The sequence below is a fragment of the Protopterus annectens genome, chromosome 1.part0, assembly GCF_019279795.1.
Source record: "Protopterus annectens isolate FY-2018-M chromosome 1.part0, PAN1.0, whole genome shotgun sequence".
NCBI classification, from domain to species: domain Eukaryota; kingdom Metazoa; phylum Chordata; order Ceratodontiformes; family Protopteridae; genus Protopterus; species Protopterus annectens.
Genome location: NC_056725.1, coordinates 267,612,036 through 267,636,063, shown reverse-complemented (window position 1 = coordinate 267,636,063; position 24,028 = coordinate 267,612,036).

Here is a 24,028-nt window from a genome sequence, read left to right as displayed (position 1 = left end):
ATTTGTTAGAATATGTTGCTTTTCTATAAATAGTAGAGCTGAATATCCCCCTAGTTCTATCTTTAACAATAGTGACATCCAAGAAATTAATAGTCTCACTACATGTATGGATGGTGAACTCCAAAAAATGTTGTGGTGCCACACATGTAGTTAAAAAACTCATTTAGTTTTTCAGAACTACCTTTCCAAAAAATAATAATATCATCCAGGTATCTACCATAAAGTATGTAATTATTGGGAATATGGTGAATTGATGACAAATTCAGTTTCCCAGTATTCCAAGACTGTATTTGCAAAAATGGGGGCACACACTGCATCCGTGGCATCTCCTCTATACTGTTTAAATATTTGATGTTCAAATGTAAAGAAGTTATTCTATAGGACCGCGTCCATAAGTGCCCTGATAATGAGAATCCGATCATGGTTCAGGGTTGTGTTATGGCATAAGGTGTAAAACCATGAGTACAGATCCTTAATATCTATGGTGACAAAAATAAGGGTATCACTATATAGCTCATTAGAGAATTTACATAGGGAATTCCATGAGTCCTTGATGCAATAACTATAGTTCTTTAATAAGTCTGAGTTCTAGTTTAATAAATTTGGCAACCGTACAAGTTTTTATTGCCTTAGCATGCACTATAGGTCAAAAAGGTGAGTTCATAAGGCCCTTATGAATTTTTGGGATCCCAAATATTGTTGGTAGCTTTGGGTATTTAACCTGCAAAAAGTTGAATTCAATTATATTGATTTGGTTATTCAACACTAGCTCTTCAAGCAACACATCAATTTTTTGATATGCAATATTTAGTTCATTCACACTTGCTTCACTCTATGTCTCTGAATATAACATGGTAAACATCTTATTTTTATAATCATTGCTGTTAAAAATAACCAGGCCTCCACCTTTATTGGGTTTCATTACCCGTAACTGCTTATTATCACAAATACCTTTAAGTGTCATATATTCTGAATAAGTTAAATTGTTAGCATCATGTTTCTGTCGCTTAATATTCAAAAACAATTTCCTGATTTCAAACTTGCATAATTTCTCATATACAAACACAATAGCATGCAACGCAGGGTCAAAGGTGCTGGGTTTACATATCTGCTATCAACCAATGTTCTTGTATCTGAATCTTTAAAAACATTTTAGTAAATAATGTTAAGTTAATAAGAACATCATCTAACATAGCATTATGAGCTGGTACAAAGGACAGACCCTTTTAAAAAATGTTAGCTATGTTATTGTCCAAAGAGGAACCAATGTAGTTGTAAATCTTAAAGTCACGCTTGTTGTTATATAGGATAGTGCAGGGTGGGGGAGAGTCACAAATAAAATCTATTAGTCTGTGTAATTGTTGTTGCTATTGTTATTGTTGTTGTAAGTAGTCCATGTGTTCCCCCCTCCCTCTCCCCTGTCCATTCTCCATGTGTCCACCATAGTTGAAATTGCTGTTGTTGTTGTAATAAACTATCCTTCTCTGGGTCCTCAGTCATTCTGACCTCCTTAGAGGGGGCTGGGATAAAGGGGGTAAGGCTGTATGGTCATCATTGTTAAATTCAATGTTAGGTTCATCTTCAAGATAGTCATTGTCATTATATGAAATAGTAGAAGGTTGTTGTCCCAAAGGGGGCTGGGGATATGCCTTCTCCTATTCATATTCCTTTTTATCTCTACTTATTTTTTTTTATTTTTTTTTTTGGTTTTCAAAGGGATTTGTCTACCCTTGAAAACAATGCATAATAGTCAGGCTTCTTGATATCAAAAAGTAAATAATTCTGTATATTTCTATCTATTTTTTGAATGGCAGCTAGTTCATCCAGTTTCCTAATGTCATTGTTAATAAGACACTGCAATAGTTCACAACCATGCTTGTTAAATAGTTGTATAAGTTCACAATGTAAATGTGAGTCCCTAATCAGCCTAGTGGGAAACTTCCCCATATGTAGGCCATTTGGGACTAGTTCTAAACATATGCACTCATTAAGGTATTGCTTTTCTAATTGTAATTTTCTGTACATGAAAGTGCAGTCCTCCAAATGTTTTATTTGTTGGTCCATGGTTCCTGAATTATTCGCTGCAGCATTATTTTGAAAAAGTAATGTATCTCCACCATAAGCCACTGAGAAAGAGTAGAATTACCATTATATGAAGTTCCCATCGTCACAATGACATCATTAAGTGCTATATGCAAATTCTCCAAAGCTGATTGGCTAGAAAGTCATGCTGGTGATCTTTGAGCTAGAGTAATGCTACTAGAAAGGGAATTAGTAGCCTGAGAGTCCATTCTGATACACTCATTAAAGTTCACTCGCCCAGTGCTTCTTGAAACATTTGGTTGAGAATTCTGCTCCATAAGCTGCTCAACCAAACAAGTTAAGTTACCACAGATTTACTCAGTTCATTAAATGAAGTGAGCTAAGTAGGTTGGGATCTAGTATCAAGTTCCTCAGTGCCTTCCATATAGAAACAAACTTCAAAACTTCCACGACACCCACAAACTGTAGAAATAACACAAATGAAGGCAAAAGGCAAACTGATCCACTCCTAAGTATTTATTTAGCGCTTTTGTTTATAAAATACAAACTTCCTCAGAATAAAAACTTAAAAACTTGAACCATTTTGGCCAAATCATTTATATATGCACTAAAAATCATGTGATAAAATTTGCCTCGGTTTGAAACCAGTATTTAAAGACATAGCACATCTGCAGTTTGCAACACATGCATTTTCATATACATTCATTGCATACTTCCACATTGCTAAGCTACACAAATGCATATTTACATATAATACTGTTAAAATAACTAAAATGCCTCTACTAAATTCTTATATATGTAAATAAATAAATGCATATGTGAATCTAGCTATCATACTACCTATAACATGTATAATATACAAAAATGTTGACTTTAACAGTGTATGCCCTATGGACATAATTATACCTACATAGCAAACTTTGCTTTCAGTCTCAAAACAGGACTGATGGAAACCACACAATTTAGTCCTGGATAACTTGTTGCATTAGTTAGTAGCAAGTGTGAATGAACTAAATATTGCATATCAAAAATTGATGGGTTGCTTGAAGAGCTAGTGTTGAATAACCAAATTAACATCATTGAATTCAACTTTTTGCAAGTTAAATACACAAAGCTACCAACAATATTTGGGATCCCAAAAATTCATAAGGACCTTATGGACCCACCTTTTAGACCTATAATGGATGCTAAGGCATCAAAAACTTTTATGGTAGCCAAATTTATTGACCTAGAACTGAACGGCATATTAAAAAACTATAGTTATTGCATCAAGGACTCATAGGATTTCCTATGTAAAGTCTCTAATGAGCTATATAGTGATATCCTTATTTTCGTCACCATAGATATTAAGTATTTGTACTCAGTTAGTCCACACCACATGGGTATTGGGTCTATATTACAACATTGAACTTGTAGAAGTTCGAACATTGTAATATTGAACCCAAACATTTGAAATACGAAAATAGGGAAGCCACGGCACACCGATTCTTTTCCCAGGGAAAAAAAAAATCGGTGGGCCATTTTCGGGGCTTTGCTATTTCCTCCACTGTGGTGCAATGTTGGAGTTGGTATATTTAAGTAGAGGGTGTGGGGGGCACAGCCCTCCATGTAGGGGGTGTGGGGGGGAAAGCCCCACAATTTAAGTTTAAAGTGTACGTTTTTTTTTTTTGTCACAGAACAGCAATTTTTTTCCCTGGGAAAAACATCGCTGTTCTGTGTTTTTGTTGTTATTGGGTTTCAAACTGTATGGTTCTGTATTGCAATGTTCAAACTCCTGTGAGTTTGATGTTGTAATATAGACCTTGGGTATTGAGTGGTTTCACACCTTTTTATGCCATAACATAACCCTGAACCATGATTGGATTCTCACTATCAGGGCACTGATGGAAGTGGTCCTAGAGAATAACTTCATTACATTTGAACATCAAATATTTAAACAGTGTAACATGGAGGCAGTGTGTGCCCCCATTTTTGCAAATACAGTCCTGGCATATTGGGAAACAGAATTTGTCATCAATTCACCATATTCCCAATATTGGACACTTTATGGTAGATACCTGGACGATGTTATTATATTTTCGAAAGGTAGTTCTGAAAAACTAAATGAGTTTTTTAACTATATATGTGGTACCACAACATTTTTGAAGTTCACCATCCCATACAGACACACTAGTATGAATACCATATCTAATACTGCTAAAGCGGATCATATAAATGCAATTATTTTAACATTTAACAAGCAATATGTTAATATTAAAGAGATTTTTACAAAAAAATGGTGTGTTGTTGACACCAACCCAAATTATAAGAAATTGGTGTGGGTGGGCCCACATATATCTTATAAAGAAGGATGTAAGTATTAAAATCATGTTTGAAAAAAATAAGTATGATCAATTGTGTGGAAAAATGAGTAAATGCGGGCATTGCCAACAATGTAAATATAGATTAGAGCAGAATGAAATCCACTTTATTTATTTTATTTTACATTTGTTGACAGGAATTGTCCGACTGAGCTGAAGAGCCCTTTTTCAGCAGAGGCCCGGGGAGAAAAGCTCCAACATATTATACAATTGTCATTATAAATTAACATTAAACAGCAGTGTTACAGGAGTATTACAAGGCATTACATAGCAATACAATGTTATACAGTGTCAATAATCAGGAGTATAGCATAACTATTTCAAGATGTATAAAAAGAAATATGTCATTAAGATGAGTATAGTTTTTGGGGTAAGTGGTTAAAAAAACCCAATTTTAGCATGATATAGTTGCATGAAGGCAAGACAATTCAATAGAATGTTTCTCTTGGGCAATTTGTTTAATAGATTATAGAAGACAGTAGAAAGAGTAGTCAAGGAAGATTAGAGAGAGCTAGTGAGAAGAGTGAGTTAAGGGCAGAAAGTAGATTAAGGTATGAGAAGTAGGGGATGCTAAGGAGGGAGAGGTCAGTGGCAGGACCAGTGATGTTTAAAGTGCTCTTTGTTGGCTATCCTAAATTGTTTTGGATGTGTAAGGGTCCTGATTTCTAGTGGGAGCCTATTACAGGCAATAGTGGGGTGATAGCTGTACATGTTGTGTCCAAATTTAGATTTGGGTTTGTAGATTTGTAGTAGGTCTTGGTTAGAGCTTTGGAGAGATCTGAAGTGAGAATAATGGGAAATGAGAGGGGTTAGTGCTGGGCAGTAGGAAGGCTGGTATAGGATAGAATGGATGATCTGAAGCTGTGAGAGAAGAAGCTGGTGGGGTAATTCAAGCCAGTTTAAGTGTTTTAGAGAGAGACAATGATGGGATTTGTAGGTTTGTTGGACAGCAAATCTAGCTACCTTGTTGTAGGTAGATTCGAGTTTGGTCAGGAGTGCTGAGTTAAGATTTGTGAGATTTTGAGACTTGTACATTAGACTGGGTAGAAGGTAGGTAAGAGAGAGAGTAACCTTGGCTTCGGAGGTAAGGAATTTCTTGTTACAGTATAGTACCCCTAATTTTGAATGTGTCTTTTTGATATAGTTATTAACATGCAAGTCAAATTTAAGCTGATCATCTATGGTTACACCTAAGAGCTTAGTACTGGATTTTACCTGAATGGGAGTGTTATTAAGGGACTGTATGGAGAAGGAGGGTTTAATATTTATGAACTTTTTAGGTAGGAACAGTAACAGTTTTGTTTTTTTAGGGTTAAGGATGAGCTGGTTGTTGGATAGCCATGGTTTCAAATAAGTTAAAAGATGCCTGAATAGCTGAGAAGAGCTTAGAGGGAGAGTTAGCTATGGTGATGACTGTAGAGTCATCTGCGTATTTCACTAAAGTTGACTGTGGACAGGAGGTATAGAGCTATGTAGCACTGATTTCAATTTGGTACAATAAGGCTGAAAAAGAGATATAATTGTGACAATAAACTGGTTATTTATATGGGTATTTGTCAAAAATGCCCATGTTTTTACATAGGTAAGACAAAAAACAGCTTTAAAACCAGAATATATCAACATCAATATGATATCAGTAAAAAAAGACTATAAGAATGCCTTAGCTGAACATATAATCCAACTTGCAGAACATCATTTTAAATATATTATTATAGATCATGTTGATAGAGGTGAAAGAGGGGGTCCTATAGATGATTTTTTGGAATTTAAGGAAGTCAAATGGCAACTGTGAAGTAACACAACAAGTTATCCAGGACTAAGTGGTGTGGTTTCCATCACTCCTGTTTTGAGACCAAAAACTAAGTTTGCTATGTATGTATAATTATGTTCATGGGGCATACACTGTGTTAAAGTCAGCATTTTTTGTATATTACACATGTTATAGGTAGCATGATAGCTAGATTCACATATGCATTTATTTATTTACATATATAAGAATTTATTTAGTAGAGGCATTTTAGTTATTTTAGCAATATTATATGTAAATATGTGTTTGTGTAGCTTAGCAGTGTGGAAGTATGCAATTAATGTATATGAAAATGCATGTGTTACAAACTGCAGATGTAATATATCTTTAAATGTTGGTTTCAAACTGAGGCACATTTTATCACATGCTTTTTAGTGCATATATAATTGAGTTGGCCACAATGGTTCACGTTTTTAAGTTTTTATTCTGAGAAAGTTTGTATTTTATAAGCAAAAGTGCTAAATAAATAGTTGGGAGTGGGTCAGTTTGCCTTTTGCCTTCATTTGTGTTACCTCTACAGCTTGTGTGTGTCATGGAAGTTTTGATGCATTAAAATGGGGAACATTTTTCCTTGTTGTAATGTATTGTATTAAAATGGAAATGCCAATAACAGGATGAATTACTTTCCCAAGCACCAGTTGTCTTCTGGCTGAGTAATGGTATATTGTTTCTTATCACCATGAATTCAAAACATTTCTACATCATTGTTGCATGTCTACTGCTCTTTTTTAACTGTTACCATAGTGACTTGAGTTAAAAAAACCTTTATTGAATTCTCACTTGTGACATAGACACTTTACATTTATATAAAAGCAATCAATCTGTAAAATTAAGAAACATTATGAGTCACATATATTGCTATATATCATATAACCTAAGCAACAGTACATAAATTATTCAATTCCTGACCCTTTTTTTAAACAAGAAACATCTTTATTAAACCATCACTTAAGACATAAGCAATCATGTATTTATATAAATGAAAACAAACCACACCGACAAAATTCTAGTTGCAAGCATTTTGCATCACAAACCATACTGACACACTCACAGTTGCAAACATTATACATCATTTATAATCTACCCAATCATTTTCAGTCAAATATTACATATCTCATTTAAGTCCTGCCTTCTTTTAAACCTCATTCCTCCCCTGTATGTATTGTTCCCACAATTCCCATTTTTCCTACGTAGTTTGCTCCTACCTTTTTTTAAATATCTCAATTCTAGTTGTTTTATCGCTGTTCTTATATTCACTACTTCAAATATAGTAGGTTTAGATTTTGATTTCCATTTTCTAGTAATTGCTTTTTTGGCAGCCACCAAAATTAGAGACAGGAAGGCCTTACCATGTCTAGACAATTCCAGTTCTGTATCATAGCTCAGAAAAATCATCTCCTTCATCACACCAACCTGCTCAACCAGCATCTCCAACAGTGTATCACACAGGGAATCCTTAATGTCCACCAACTTATTGCACTCCCAAAAAATATGTTCCCAATTAACTTTTTCTTTCTCATCACATCTCCAACATTTTCAATCTACCTGAGGAAAAATTCTTTGGAGTCTACTTGGGGTATACAAATATATATGTAAATATTTCCAAGCATAAATCCTAAATCTTCTAGATTTTGTTGCATATTTGGGGGGCAAACATATATCCTCCCATTGTTTCTTTGTGAATTGCTTATCCAGACTCTCTCTTCCCAGTCCTTTCTAACCTCCTCTGATTGATTATCATAGCTTTCATGCATATTTTGTATGCTCTACTAATTATTCCTTTTTTAATGGCAGCTTCTATTCTAGATTCTACTAAAAACTCTACCAGTGCTGGTCTTTTCTGCTCTTTGCTATCAGCTAAACCATTACACTTCCTGAAGTCTGCAGTAAGTCAGTAACAGAATGCAGCTTCATCCATACTAGCAGATAATTTAGCCCATTTCTGTAGCATAGCATCATTAGTAGCATACTCTTCAGAGGGAATAGTTTTACAGACTTACTGCCTTTAATATAAAATGTAACTATGTAACTATTTTTGTCACATTTACAAAGTATATATACTGCTGATGTTTTTTTTGTTCCTTACCAACATTGAAAACAGGTTTTTGTACAAGTCTGGACTGCTAAGTTCTATACATATTTTCATAACATAAAAATCTTTCAACTAGAGCAACGGAGCATTTAATATTTTTAAGATCTATTTGATACCCACTTAATTAAAGCAGTAGATAAAGATCTTAAGAATTTGTCAGCTCCAATAATTTCTGTTTTATCATGCTAACCCTCAGGATCTAACAATGATGTATATAGTTTTGAGTAAAAGAATTGAGAGCTTACCAGTTTGTTATGAGAAAATGATCAACTGTAAAACATTTGAGCTTGTTTCTCTGATGTAACATCAGCTCTGGCAAGTAAAGCTTTCTGGTAATCAGTCTCCTCCATTTCCATGAAGGCTGTAAATGTTTTTTCAGTTAACTGAGCTGATAATATTCTAATCATCAGCTCAATCTCATCCTAACTGGTCAGCAAACCACTCAAAGGTGGTAAGATATACTTCATTGTCCTCCACATAGGTCAGCAGTTTAAATGGGGAAACCATTGTTAGGGATAGCCATAGATTTATCTTCTGTGATCATCTGCTCTGCTGCAACCACTATGGGCTATAATAATTGTACTAGTTGGCACATAGATCATAACATAACATAATCGCACAAATAAATTCCACTAGATATTCTCTCACTCTCTTTTTTTAAAGGAAAATTACAGTCATGTTGGAAGGAACATATCTGAGGACTTTGCTATTAATAACATCACTGATGCCAAAATGTCCATTGCAATTCACCAAAATGGAAAATTAATGCAGCTGAGACCACCAGTCTTAATAGAACATTGCACTTTATAACACACAGATATAAATATGCTGAGACCACCAGTCTTAATAAAATATTGCACTTTATTACACACCGATATAAATAAGGCAAGTTCATCAAAAAGAAATAAAACTTTGATGTTTAATTGATAGTTCTTGGTCAGTTTTCTTTTTGAAAATTTAATGCTAAATTAAGGTTTGCTGCATTGCTTTGATAGGGTGGGTCAGTGGTGTGCTTTTGAAGGGTTTGCCCTTTTCTCCACTCTATGTGACCATGGAGTTGGTATATGTAATTTAGGGGTATGCAGTAGGCTGTGGGGGTACAGGGTGGCTTTCCTCTACAAAATATATGTGTCTGTTTTTTATCATTTTTAATTGTTGATTTTCAGAGTTTATCTTTCAGAAAACCATCAATCAAAATATTGTCTCTTGACAGAATGTAGGTAATGGCAATTTATTTAAATGCACAGCAAATACCATTGACTCAGTCAATATACTGTTGTGAAAAAGTCTCTCTTGCTCTCTCTTTCTGGATGACTCTGTCAGGAATGATTTCTGGATTTTTTCTGTAGTCTTTCTTCACCATAGTTTATTCCCTCTCTCTCTCAGTCCTTTTCAACACAAAGTGCAGATGCTCTTTCTGACTGGGCTTTCTTCACCCACCTTTCTTTATAATATCCAATATCTCATTAAAGAAACCTACCTTTGCCTAGGTAGTCAGGTGTCTACATACTCTTAAGAAGTCCAACTTTGCAGAAATCTACTGCATTTAAACAAATACTGCTGTGTCTAGAATGGATTATTTATATCTTTGTTATACACTGTTCTTCCCAGTGTTTACACATAGAGACATTTTCAAACCATAATTTAGACATATGTGAATTAGTTATACTCTTCTGTTCGGTGACAATAACCATACCATGTAGATACAACACCCTATTCTTACTAATCTAGAAACACATTAAACCTGTATTTCATTACAAAATGCAGAATTCATTCAACTGCATGCAAACCATATCCTTATATTGCACGACATCTTCTGAAGTCTTTTCTATGGTTTGATATTTACATTTATTGGATATCCGTGTAAGGCTTACGGAACCAGATTAACAAGATAACATCCTCAATTTATGTTCCTTCTTTACGTACTTTTGTTTGTCATGTGTAGTAACAAACACTATAAGATAACTGTTCCATTTCTGGCATCTTTATTTTCTGCCCTCATTTCTTTTCTATATTTGATATGCTATTTTGTTCATAACCTTCTGATCATGAACTAAGGGGATTTAGATAGGCATGTGTCTATAACCTTATTAAATGTTTCAAACTTCATTTACCGTGCCTTCCCACTCTAATAAATGTTGTTATATGTAGATTTCTCACAAAGGTTAGAGCTTCTGTTCTACAGCACAAGAATAATTTTGAACCTCAACATCTGTTGTTCATTTATTTTACCACCAGACACTGTACCTTTGGAACTCACTACCCATGACTTTAGTCTCATTGAGTCTCATACTAATGTTAGATTTCAGAGTAACATGAAATCTGTTTTTCATTTGTCATTTTCTGAAACTTATGTTATCTTTTATTACCTTATTTTAGTTATCATTTCTAAATTTTCTTTTAACCATAAAGTCATTTGCATGAGTGCATTGTTTTAATGTTTGTTCATTTGGTATTCAATGTTTTCTAATTTGCCTTGTTCACAATAATAATGCTAAAGTTCATTATGTGGAGACAATACTTTCACGGCTGAAAAATAGTAATATTGATATCTTACTAAAACAGCTCTTATTTAAGGCTAACATCTACAGTAACATCAATATCCTTAACTCCTTTCCAATGTACTGGACAAGTACTGCAAACACAATTTACTGTTTGTCATCAATATTATAACATTATCCAGCATGTAGCATGGCTTCAAAAGGGCAAACACTGACAGCAAAGGCATTAGAAAAGTATCCAATACCTCATCAATCAGACAACGGCCAGTCTACTGGAATCTTGTGTCTAGACTAGTCTATAAACTATTTGACACTGAATAATCAATCTTTGGTAACTTCAATTTATCATAGGTCACAAAGTAATTATTTAACTGCTGAAAGTTGTTTGGGAAAATAGCTGGTTTGAGCCATACATTGTACAAGCAGACATATCACAAGGGTCAAAATTAGTAATTATTTTACTGTTTTTTTTCACGGATGCTAAAATTTTCAGGAAACCTACTAGATATCCCACATGCAAATGACTTAGCATTCCTATGCATGCAGATTACACCATGTTTCTTACTCAGTCCATGCTAGTGGCTCTAATACTGTTCATAAGTTCTTCTTAGATTGTCAGTCACTGCTGACTGAAAAGAAAACCAAGGTTATAATCTTTGGGAACTAATCACTTACATAGGTTGGGTGGACTTTCCTCAAACCTTATCTGGCACTACACATTGCCATGATGTTGTCCCAGTCTTTAAATCACTGTATGTGTATGTCGGTCAATATGATTTTTTCACTCATTTTATCAGCTGTAAATCTGTTCATCTAAAACTGAGAGCAATCCCGTGCTGGTGGCATGGAGGGATAGACCCCTGAATTTTTACCAGGAAACCTGAATTCCATTGGTGGTCTGGGTGCTTAATGGTGCAGACAAGGAGTTTTGATTTACTGCACTTGTACTTGATTTATACAGTGATCACTATTGTTTTTGAGCATTTTTAATAGAAATTATTTAATTTTGTGGCAAAAATAGTCAATTCTCTGTTTGTTTGCTTTTTCAGTTGTGTATGCCTCCAAATCACCTTTGCAGAAGAGTGAATTAGCCAGGAATTTAGTTGTTGGCAGTTGTTTGTTGTTTAATCTGGAGTTGAGAGCTGCTTTTGCTGTGCTTTTCCATTAAGAAATTCCAGAATCATCCATCTTGTGGCAGAAGGTGTTTATCTGGTCTCTCTGAGTTGGGAAGCATCCCAGGGAGCTCAAATTGTGGTTGCTTATTGGCTAGAGGGCACAGGAGTCGTTTTCAATCTTTTTTTCTCTGCTATAAATTAGGCAAGTTTATGCAGAGCAGCCAATCGAGCAGTGGCATTTAGTAGTGCCCTGTATAGTAGCAAATGCCTAAACAGTAAAATTTCCCTATAACAGGTTTTGGACCTAATCCTTATTTTAAACAATGTGGCATTGTGCGGAGTTAAGCATAGAGCAACTAGCTTGCCCATGAAATAGCAGTACCACATCCTAGCACTATATACCATATTGCCCTTAACCCCAGAAACTACCCAGGAGAGACCCCTGTTAAAACCCAATCTTTAATCTTAAACAGTCAGCCCTATAACAGGACCAGATAACAAGCTGTCCTCACTCAGAAGAATATAGACATCTCCGCCATTACCAAGACATGGTTTAAATTTGCAGAAAGAACTTCTGCAGTGCAAGGAATTGGCACCTTCCACACATTTCGACCATCAGCTGCACAGGCAGGGACAAAAGAAGGAGGAGTCTCAGTCTGTATTAGCAACAAGCATGACTCTAGGTTGGTTAAACAGGATGATGCCCTGGAATTTATTTATATACAAATCACCACCGGCAAAGTTTCATACTATAGTCTAGCAAGTTATAAATCATCTTCAATGTCCCTACAACCCCATAACTAACATCTAGGCCTACAGGATACACTCATCATTAAACCAATACTGTTTTCATGGGAGACTTTAATTAACCCTCTATAGACTGGGAAACATACACTGCCTCGTACTTGCAGGCACAACAATTCCAAACTTTGTTAACATATATACCCTTGACCAGCGTGCACACCCACCAGAGGTTCACATATACTGGATCTGGTGCTCGCTGATATGGGAGAGCCCTGCACCCCCCCCCCCCATGTCACATCACACAAAGATATCTCATTCCAATTAAAATTAACTTGAAAACCCCAGCAAACTCTGTAACAGTTAGGAACTATTCCAAAGGAAACTATGTCCTATTAAGTGATAGTATTTCAAAATTCAGTGCCCCTCCCAATCCTGAGATCACAGCAACCTATGTGGAATTTTTCACAGAGACCCTGTAAAACCATCAAAATGGCTATAGAGGGGCTGCTGTACCTACTAGAAGTAAGCTCAAAACAAACTAAAAAAAAAAACACACTTGTGGAATCCTAACTTTAATAGGGTATATAACAAAAGGAAAAGTCATGGCTAAAATTATTAAGAGTGACTCCCATAATTATGAGAGCTCACAAATTAAACTTAATAGGTCAATCAAGGCAAATTTCAAAGTCAATATAGTCTTACAGGTAAAAGACAACCACAAGGCCTTCCACAGCTATGTTCATAATCTCAAAGGCAGCACACATCAGTGTGCCAAACTGGTGATTGTGTCACTTTCACTGAGCATAAAGACATAACAAATTTGCTGGCTGATAAATTCAGCTCAAAATTCACCTTTGCTCCCACCACCAATAGGACACTGTATGCTTTTTGTGCCATCCAACCAGGCCTTCATTTGCTGACAACTGTATGTCATGCTATTCCCAGTTAATATGCACACAGAATGTAAGGTAAATTGTGTACTCACTTTCACATTGCATATCTCTGAATACTGACTGGTCAGATAACTGATGAATGGCCAAGCAACACAGACTGGTATAATTTCAAGTAATAATCCTAACAGGTGGTGTGATCACTAAGTGCAGTACATCCAAAACTATTTAATATAATAGATGTATAAATAACAGCTCATGGCTTGATATCAGTTAAAATACATTGTGGAACATTGTTGTTTGATGGATAACTTAAAGTTGTTTGCTGCCAAGCTGTGTGTGTGGCCAACAAGGATAAGGCACCCATTCTGTTTACTGAAGGTGCACTGGAGTCAGACTGGAAATCCAGACCCCTACAGGCATACCTCCTGTGTAGTAACAAACTGTATTTCCCCTTTTTTTCTCCTTCTGTCTTACTATAATGGGCAATGTGCTGTTTAGCACAAACAGGTTTGGCTATACTAATCAGTTTTGCATCTCACCACTGTCCCCTCAGTGTGTCAGCAGATGCAGTGTCCAATGTGCATCTTTGCTGGGTAATCTGTGCCAGGATGGAGAGCAGATGCTCCATCCAGCATACGCTTGTGTCCACTATGTGGTGCTCAATCCTTCCTGGCAACTCATTCCAGGTGATAGATGTATCCCCTCTTCCACTGATCCCAGAGGGACAGCAGGCCTACCCTTTGGGGCAAAACTACCAGAGGGCCCAGGTAGTGCAGAAGAAGCAGAGGGGGTGCTACCAGGTTGCAGCCCAGATGCGCTGGGCCTTGGTGCTGTAGCCAGTGGAGTGAGAGTAAGACGATGATGTGTGACCGGCCTATCCTGCTGTGCTGTAATAATAAAACAACATTAACATACAATTATAAAATAAAACAAAATGAAAATAAAAAATAGGCACATAAAAAATAAATAGGTGAACAAAGAAAAACAAAAATTAAACATAATAAAAATAACAAAAAACAACAAATACAAACAAAATTAGAAATAATAAATGAAAAAGAAATACAAATTTACACATAAAAACAACAAAATGAAAGCAAATTAAGCAATAAAAAAGAAAAGAAAAAAGGCGGGGTGAGAGAAAAAAATAGAAAACTGAATGGAGTAAAAACACAAGAGTTTAAGGAAATACTTAGAGCTCTAGTACTTCAGAAAGAAAAGGAAATGTGTGGACACAAAAAAGTATGGTAACATCTCAAAACGGCATGAGTAAAGTTTATAGAACAATATATGTGTTCAACCGAGGTATAGAAATGAGGTGCATAAGTAAGGCAGGTAGTAGAATGTACAAGTCAAGGAAGGTGTTGAAAGAAAGAGTGCAATAAGAAATGGGAGCTAGAACAAAATGAACAGGCTAAGAAAGTTACTGGTTTGCTCGAAAAGATGGTAAGATGGCAGTCAAAAAATAACTAGGCGTCATTAAAACTCTAGCAGCTTCTAGAAAGTGAGTCAGCTAATGGTGCAAGCATGCTCTTTTAGTTTGCAAGGTAGTAACAGAATGATAAACAAGATAGTTGGCATGCACCATTCATAAGGAACACCAGCAACTATCTGATCACTAGCCCAGAGGACATCAAAGGCAGATGAAACAAATACTTCACAAAACTTCTTAGTGAAGAAAACTCCACAGAAGCTGTACTGACACATGCACAGCAAGTGTAAAGTCAACTGAGGAAAATAAAGCCAAGGAAAGCAGATTGCTCATATGAAGCTAAGGCAGCTATGATCTAGATTTTAGGTGCGTTAGGGTAGAAATGGCTCCCTGAGGTATTCCTCAAGGTATATATATATATATATATATATATATATATATATATATATATATACATATATATATATAGAGAGAGAGAGATGAATGATAGGTGACTGGACAATAGGCATTCTAGTGCCAGCTATAAAGAATAAAGAAAATGTGGAACATACAGAGCTATTAAGCTCCTGTCACATTGCATGAAAATTCTGGAGAAGATGATTAATTGATCAATGAATACTGAGCAGAGTAGAAAGCAAACTTTGAGATAAGCACTTTGGATTCCTGTCAAGATGAAGTACAAATGAGTGTGTGAGACAATGGAGACGAAGCTAGAAGTATGAAAGGAGTCCAGCTGGACACTTCTAGACTTGGAGAATCAGTATGAAAAGGTACATGTTGATGTGGGCAGTATTGTGATAGTTCAGTCTCTGAAACATTGGTAGAATTACTGAAGGCTATGTACAAGTACTCACTGACACACAAGTACAAAAAAGAGAGAGGTTTCCCGTAAAAGTGGGTGTGCGTTGCAGTTCAGCTGTGAGCCAACTCTTGTTCAGAATGGCATGGACTACATAATCAAACAGGTCAGAGGGAACACATCAACAAAGTTGTATACAGATGATGTGGCACTGAAAGCATACCCTGAATAGGAGCTTCAACAAAGTGTAGGGCAATGGAAAACAAAACTGAAGGCAAATGAGATTAAACTGAGTACCGACAGAGCAGTCATCCTGGCAGTAAATGGGGAAGCTGAAACTTAAGATAGAAGGGAAAGTAGTAGAAAAAAGTCAACAGCTACAAGAATATGGATGGTATGGTGGATGAGAAGGGCACACTAAATGAGGGGGAGATCAGTGCTAAAATCAGACATGTTGAAGCCAACTGACAAAAAGTGCAAGAGGTAGTGTGTGAGAGTAGAATTCCAAGCAGAAAGGCAAGGTGTACAAAACAGTGGTGCAGCCAGTGCTTTTTTGTGGCACAAAAACCTGGGCTGTGAAGGCAGAGCAGCTGAGGACCTCAAGGTGATTGAGTTAAAGTGCCTGAGATGGGTAATGGGATGTACAGTCTTGGACAGACAAGGAAGTGAGAACATGTATTTATTTATTTTACATTTGTTAACTGGGAAATTCCAACTGGACCAGGTCCATTTTCAGCAGAGGCCCGGGGAGAAAAGCTCCAGCATCAAGTTATACAAATACAGTACATCCAGCATAATACACAAAACAGGTTACATCATGTATGCTGAGCATAGTAATATAACAAAAAATTAATAAAACACTCTAGGTAAAAGAAGATATAGAACATAGGTAAAAGACAATGTCAGTTACAGTACATCCAACATAATACACAAAACAGGTTTTATCATGTATGCTGAGCATAGTAATATAACAAGAAATTAATAAAACACTCCAGGTAAAAGAAGATATAGAACATAGGTAAAAAGACAATGTCGGTTATACATTGGTAAGAGAAGAAAATAAATCAAGTAAGATTCTACAGTTAAAAGTACCTTTCAGATGACCAAGCCTACAGGGGATCAGAGATCCAGCATGTGATCAGAGAGGAGTTTGGGGAGTTAATAGTAGTATGGGTAGGGTTATGTGATACAAGGGCATAACAAGGTACTACGAAGGTGTGTTTTGAGGGAGATTTTGAATATGGATGTGGAGGGGGCAGTGGACACGGATAGGGGAAGAGAGCTCTAATTCCTGGCAACGGTGTGGGAGTAGAGCACTTTCCCTGCATTATTGTTTGCCTTGGTGATAGAGAGGAGAGATTTTTCACTGGAACTTAGGCACCGGTTTGCAGTATAGACAGTAAGTAGGTTGGATAATGAGGAGTTTTTTTCAGGATATTTGAGAATATTGTAGGCTGTACCCAGTTAGTGATAGTTAAGTAGCTGTGGTAGCTCAAGCCATTTTAGTTCTTTTAGTGCAGCACAGTGATGGGTTTTATAGGTTGAGTTAGTAGCAAACTTGGCTATTTTATTGTAGCATGATTCTAGTTTGTCTAGGTGACATTGTCTGATTTAGGTAAAGATTGGTGCTGCATATAATAGAGTTGAGAGGAGGTGGCTTTGTGCAAGAGTGACACTTGCTTTTTGTGAGCGAAAGGACTTATGCCTGCATAGGGAGCCTAGTTTTTTGTGTACTAGTTTTTTGGTATGTGAGATGTGAACATCAAAGAGGAGATTATTGTCTGTTTCAATGCCCAGAAGTTTGGTGTGGTTAGAAGGGGAGATGGTGGTGCCGTCCATAGATTTTAGGGTAAAGGAGAGGGATTTTTTTATCTAGTAGGGGTAAATAATATCAGTTTTGTCTTTTTGGGATTTAGAATTAGTTTGATACCTGATATCCATTTTTCTACTGAGTTAAAGGTATCTTGAGTGAGTGTATGTAGGGTGGTGGGAGATGAGGCGGAGCAGATCAGGGTTGAATCATCCGCATATTGTATGAGAGTGGCATGTTGTGTAGAGCTATTGAGGTTATTAATATAACATCAGATCAGAAGATAAAGTAGCCACAGTTACAAAGAAGAAAAAGGAGAAGGGGTTTGTCACATGTTCAGGAAAGCAGAAGACAATCTGGTAAAGCAAAACTTGAAGGGACAAGAAGAAGGCCAGACGAACGAGGATATCCACCAAATGGATTGCATGAAAGGAACCTGTAACACTCAGATGTGACTGCCAAAGAAGTTTGAGAGTGCTGAGAATGGAGGCAACAAATGATGCAACATCCAGACCTTATGGGGATAAAAGGGAGGTGATGAGGATGAGTATGTGGATGATGATGTTCCTTCCTCAACCCTCACATTTATCATGAATGTCCTGCAGTAGCAATGTAAGATGTAGAGTAAAAAGGTGCAGGTCCTTTAGCTAGATGCCACTTGGCCTGTCCCAGGCCTGCTTACTGGCTTCTAGGTCCTGATATGGCAATACTGTAAATCCCTATACCTTTGCTTCTTTACAATCCTACTAATTTTGTACTTGCTAGCTTTCTCAGTGGTTTTATCAGTATTTGTCTTCTACGGGACAAACTTAGGAATGATTTATCAGCAAAGAAATATGATACTTGCATTTTAATTACAAAATATTTCTTATGATAACTGACAACGGCTTTGTGTTGGAAATTTCCCTAGAATCTGGGAATTTTTGGCCATGAGAAGCTTTTTTTTAGCAGGTAGATCAAGGAATGCAATTGCACCTGCTGAATTCCTTTGATACCCCTTCCCCTCCATCCTCAGTTAGAGGTTATTTAGATCCAGACACAGCTACATTACACCAACACAGATCCTTGCCCCTCACTCAGCTAGGAGTGTATATTCATGACCAAGCACACACGCATATATTTAAACCTGAAAAATAAAACAAAACAGTAAGTAATAGCAAAAGCCCTTCACCACACCGGTGTATGAACCTGTATTCCGATAGTATTTTTGCTACATTTTGCAAATCTATCCCATTCTTCTACCCAGGTACTTCTGCTAATCTTCAGCATATTGGTCTTTCATAAATGATATAATATAGAAATGCGCTAGATACATGTCTACCTGTAGACTTAATAACTATAAACAACAAGGCTGGCTTCACTAAGTTGGAGGCCCATCCTTTCTTAAAAATGTACAGAATTTCTTAATACCATAGAGCTTTCATCAAAATGGCATCTAATGGTTATATCTTCAAGCCACAAACTGTAGGTGCCACATACTGCATTACTTGAAGTGACATGTAACTAATGGAGGGAAGCTATTCAGTCTACTCTACCAGCAAGATAATCTCCATGTTACCCCTTCTTAATGAAACTTGCTACCCTTCATCACCTGGTAGACCTTATAAGCTATTCGTTAAATGACCACATCCCCATTTGATATTACTATATTCCCCAAAACAGTGGCCTACCAGTCTAGTCATATACACTATCCAGAGAATCACCTATATAAAACTTTCCCCAGTAAAGGAAAACAACTCAAGCTCATGCAGGCAGAGCTGCAGAACACTATAGTCCCTGCAAACACCATGAAATCATTGCAAGAGCATGGACAACAAAACTCCATCCAAAGGGGTTCGCTTGATTCATCTTCAGCCTAAAGTAGTCCTTCAACTTCACCAGCTGTCAACATTTGGTGAAATACACCAAACCCTGTTACTGAGATATGAAGCTAAGTACAGCTAAATGTAAGTTAATCATGCTATCTGCACAATTCCTGCCATTTGTTTATTAAATATCCTAAAATTATACCCAGTAAAAAATGCCTATGCTCTTGCAGCAATAGACTCAGAAATGCCCAAAATGCCCTTCTTGGATCATTGTAGGATTATAAAATTCTGACTGCCCATAAATTTTCTATCAAACAACCTGCTCTATTTTTTCAGTTGTCTTTATATTTTGTAGCTTGCCGCCATGGCACAGAAGGACAGAGATGGAGACCTAATTTTGACCCTGGTGACTGGGATGAGATTACTGACCCTCGAACTGGATGAGACATGCAGACTGATGAACAGCTGTGGCCTATTCATCTCTCCTGGGGAGGGGGTTGTGTATATTTTATGCACTAAGTAGGAGCAATTTTCCTGGTGTAAAGCAGCAAAAGACACTCGTGTTTCAAGGGGGAGAGAGGGGCTGCTTAAAGGAATGCTCTTATGGTCATCTCACTGCTCATCACCCCCCCCCCCTCCCATGATGCTCTGTCAACTGTGCACAAGGATAGGGCTGCTTAAAAGTAAAATTGTGAACCACCCCTGATGGCTATCTGAATAATTGCCACTCCTGGATGACGCCCCACTGCAACGACTAAGAATGAACAGCCCAATTGGGGGGATAGGGCTGATGATCAACAGGCAGTTGAGAAAAATGAGCAAAAATTCATTATTATCTCTTGTGCCTGTCTGCTGACATTCAAGACCCACCATTCTAAACTTGCAGAGCTGTAAATGTGAAAGATGTCATTGACAGTGGGCAGGATTCACGAAGGCTTGCACGGAGTGTAAGAGACGTGTAACACTCCATGCAAGCCTCTCAATCCAGGAACAGCCCTAAACTCCGTGTAAGAGACCAGCTAAAACGTCTCTTACACGGACTGGGCGTGGACATGCTAAATACCTCACTTGCAGCCAAAAGGTATGCAAATGAGGTATATTAGCGATCCACAAAGCAGAAACCAGCCCGTGTAAGAGATGTTTTAGCTGCAGAAATGTACTCAGTTGACAACTGAGTACGTTTCTGCAAAATTCACAATGGAGCCATGTCAGCTCCAAATAAAGGGTGCATATGTGTCAGACAGCATGCCAATGGCCAAATATGTGGCCATTGGCAAGGTAACCCGATGCAAAAATAATAAAAATATAATTTTTTTTTTCGGTGATCACCGATGTTTAAACCCAGCGCAGCCCCGCGCAAACAGGCTGCGCTGTATAAAACATAAAAATGAAGGTTATAAACCCACAAATGTGGGTTTTATGCAATACATGGAATGACAATGCAGGGACCAGCAGACCAAAAACAACATGGCCACCGTGTAGTGGTTGCTAAGGGGGGAAGCTGAGTGTAAGACATGTAACTAAGCATTAGTAGGCAATCTCATGTAAATGAGGGTTAGGATACTGAATCTTACAGTCACATAGCAAATGAGCAAAGTCTGAGTAGTGTAAGAGATACATAAGGGGGAGGAATAGAGTAGGAGATAGGTGACATCACAGGGGGGAATGGTAGAAAGAAATGCAGTTCATTGGAGGTCAGTGTAACATGACAGATGACAGACACAGATCAGGGAAAGAGGAGTGCCACAAGATAAGTCTGGGAAAGTCAAGAAATGGAAGGTGTACACTGTTACTTACACTAAAGTTTCTTGCTGGGCGTGCATGCGCACATGTGAGTGCCATGAAGCATGAGTAGGGCAGTGTGCGTGCGTGTAAGCCAGACTGAGCATGTGGGAGCATGTTGGTAGATGTTTAACACTGTTTGCGTTGGTGTGCGCGCGTGTAGGGCAGACTGAGCATGTGGGAGCCTGTTGGCAGACTTGTAACACTGTTTGCGCTGGTGTGCACGCGTTTTAACCAGAATAAGTAGATTCTGAACAGTGTAAGCATGTGTGCGTGTGTGTAAGCCACTGTGAGCGTGTTTCTGCTGGTATGCACGCTGCTGCCCCCCTGAGGAAACAGAAAGGAAAAAGGAAGCAACAGAATTAGTAGGAAGCTAGCAGGGAATACTGCTGGAGCTAGCAGGTGAAAACAATTAGAAGCAGGCAATTACACAGGCAGAATAGTAGCCCAGCCCAGCACTTAAAACTCTGCAAACAGCAGTGCAGGATGTTTCTCTCAAGAGACACTGCAAGACAGGAGTAAGCTAATAGAAGTGAGAACTGAAAAAGCTTCACTCAGAGCAGAAATGTTAGGGGCTGCCATAGCTGTCATAATGAGACATAGGCGACTTGCTGAGGGTGGTGACAATGCAGATGGTGCCAGACAACCCACAGTGAGGAGACGGAGAAGAGTGTACAGGCCCAGGGTCACCTACCACGGGTTGCATGAGCTGGAGATAGTAGAGTGCTATAGAGTGGACAGAGACCTCCTGCAGCAAATAGTTGAGCTGTGCAGGCCACGCCTCACACACAGAACCAACAGAGGGGAACCCATCCCAGTGGAAACTAAGGTATGGGTTGGCCTAAGAATACTAGCAACAGGTACCTTCCAGAGACCAACTGGTGATATGATGGGGATATCACAGGCATCAGCCTCCAGGGTACTGCACCAGTTCCTGGATGCCATGTCAGCACATGCCGGTGATCATGTATATTTCCCCAATGCCCGTGAGGTATTGGCCAGCAATATGCGTCTCTTCCAGCAAATAGCGGAATACCCTGAGGTAGTGGGTGCAATAGACTGCACGCACATACGCATCAAAGCACCAGCCGGTGAGCGGGGTAGGGCCTACATTAACCACAAGGGCTTCCCCTCCATCAACTGCCAGGTCGTGTGTGATGCCCAGGGCATAACAATGAATGTGTGTGCTGGCTGCCCTGGGAGTTACCATGATTCCCACATCTGGCATTTGACGCAGCTGTACCAGACATTTGCCAATGGGGACATCCCACACGGACACCTAGTGGGGGATGCAGGTTATGCACTGGAGCCGTGGCTGATGACACCCATCAGAAACGCACACACACCTGAACAGGAATGCCATAATGAGGCACATGCTCAAACACTTAATGTAATAGAGCGTGTGTTTGGGCTGCTCAAGTCACAGTTCTGGTGTCTGGACACATCTGGTGGAGCCTTGCAGTACACACCAACTACATGTACCCAAATTGTCATGGTATGTGCTATGCTACATAATATGATCTTGCTAAAATAGCTGCAGCAGGACCAGCATAGGGCTCGGCCAAACAACCCCCCACCATTGCCAAGGCCATCACAGGCAGAGCGTGACTCTGAGGAGGAACAACCTGAGCCTGCCCCAGTAGGCAGAAGGAGGCATGCCCAGTATGCCCTGGCCTTGGCAAAGAGGCAACGCATAGCACATACACTGGCTCAGTAGGAACCCTGGGAATGATACCCCCTCTGACTCACTCAAATAATAACAGGGATGCCAAAAATGACATGACCTGCTCACAAACATGTACAGGGAGTGTAATATGTGCATCTGACAGAGGCAGCCCTGCAGCATCACCTGAGGCATGAATGCCATGTGTTAAGTAATGTAACACCATGTACTATATGCACACCTGAGGACCCTAACTAACATCCACCCTCACCAAGCATGAAGCCACAGAATGACAATGGGATGATAAATAGCAATAACTGGCTGAAGTAATGCAGTTAGTCAAAGGGGAGCCAATGTGTTCCAGCCTGGGAAGACATGCGGAGCATGACATGATGCACCACCTGCTAGGGGTGGCGTGCACCTATCAGTCCAGGCCCCATGGATACTGGCAAAGGCTGGCAGTACCCACAGCATGCCCTGAATAGGTAAGTCTCAAAACACAAACCCACCTTCATAGGTACCACAAGGGATAGGAACCTAGATGTAATGCTACCCAATGCCAGAAGTCTAAACAGCAAGATGTGTGCAGTGTAAACGCACACAATATGGAGAATGTAGATATCAGTCCTGTAATAGAAAACTGGGTCAAGGCTCACATCAGCACCCTAACACTACCAGGTCACACCTCATACTGTGCTGTACAGCCGCAAAACATGGAACAAGCTGCAAAAGGAGGGTGACTAGCAATAAATGTCAAGGATAACCACACCCCCATGTTGGTACCACAACAAGAAGCAGCATGGAATAGCCATGGTCAAATACCAATGGCAAAAACTGCCTCTCAGTATATAGCCTGCTGCAGACTACTGTCCTAATACCAGGAACTGCACCTGGCCTATGTTGGAATACATGAATATATCAAGCCCCCCAAACCATATTATAATGCTTGACTGAAAATACCCAGACATACACCAGAAGCATTATACTAGCAACTAGCACCAACACAGTCAGAGAAATGTTCCCAGAATCCATAAACCAAAATGCCCAGGAACAACATACCACTCCCACAAGAGGGGTAAGCATACTGGATGTGATAATCAGCAACATGTGTAGTGGATGGCAAGATGAGAAGTGTATCCCTCACTGGTAAGACCAGACCATAGAGTAATCACACTGGATATA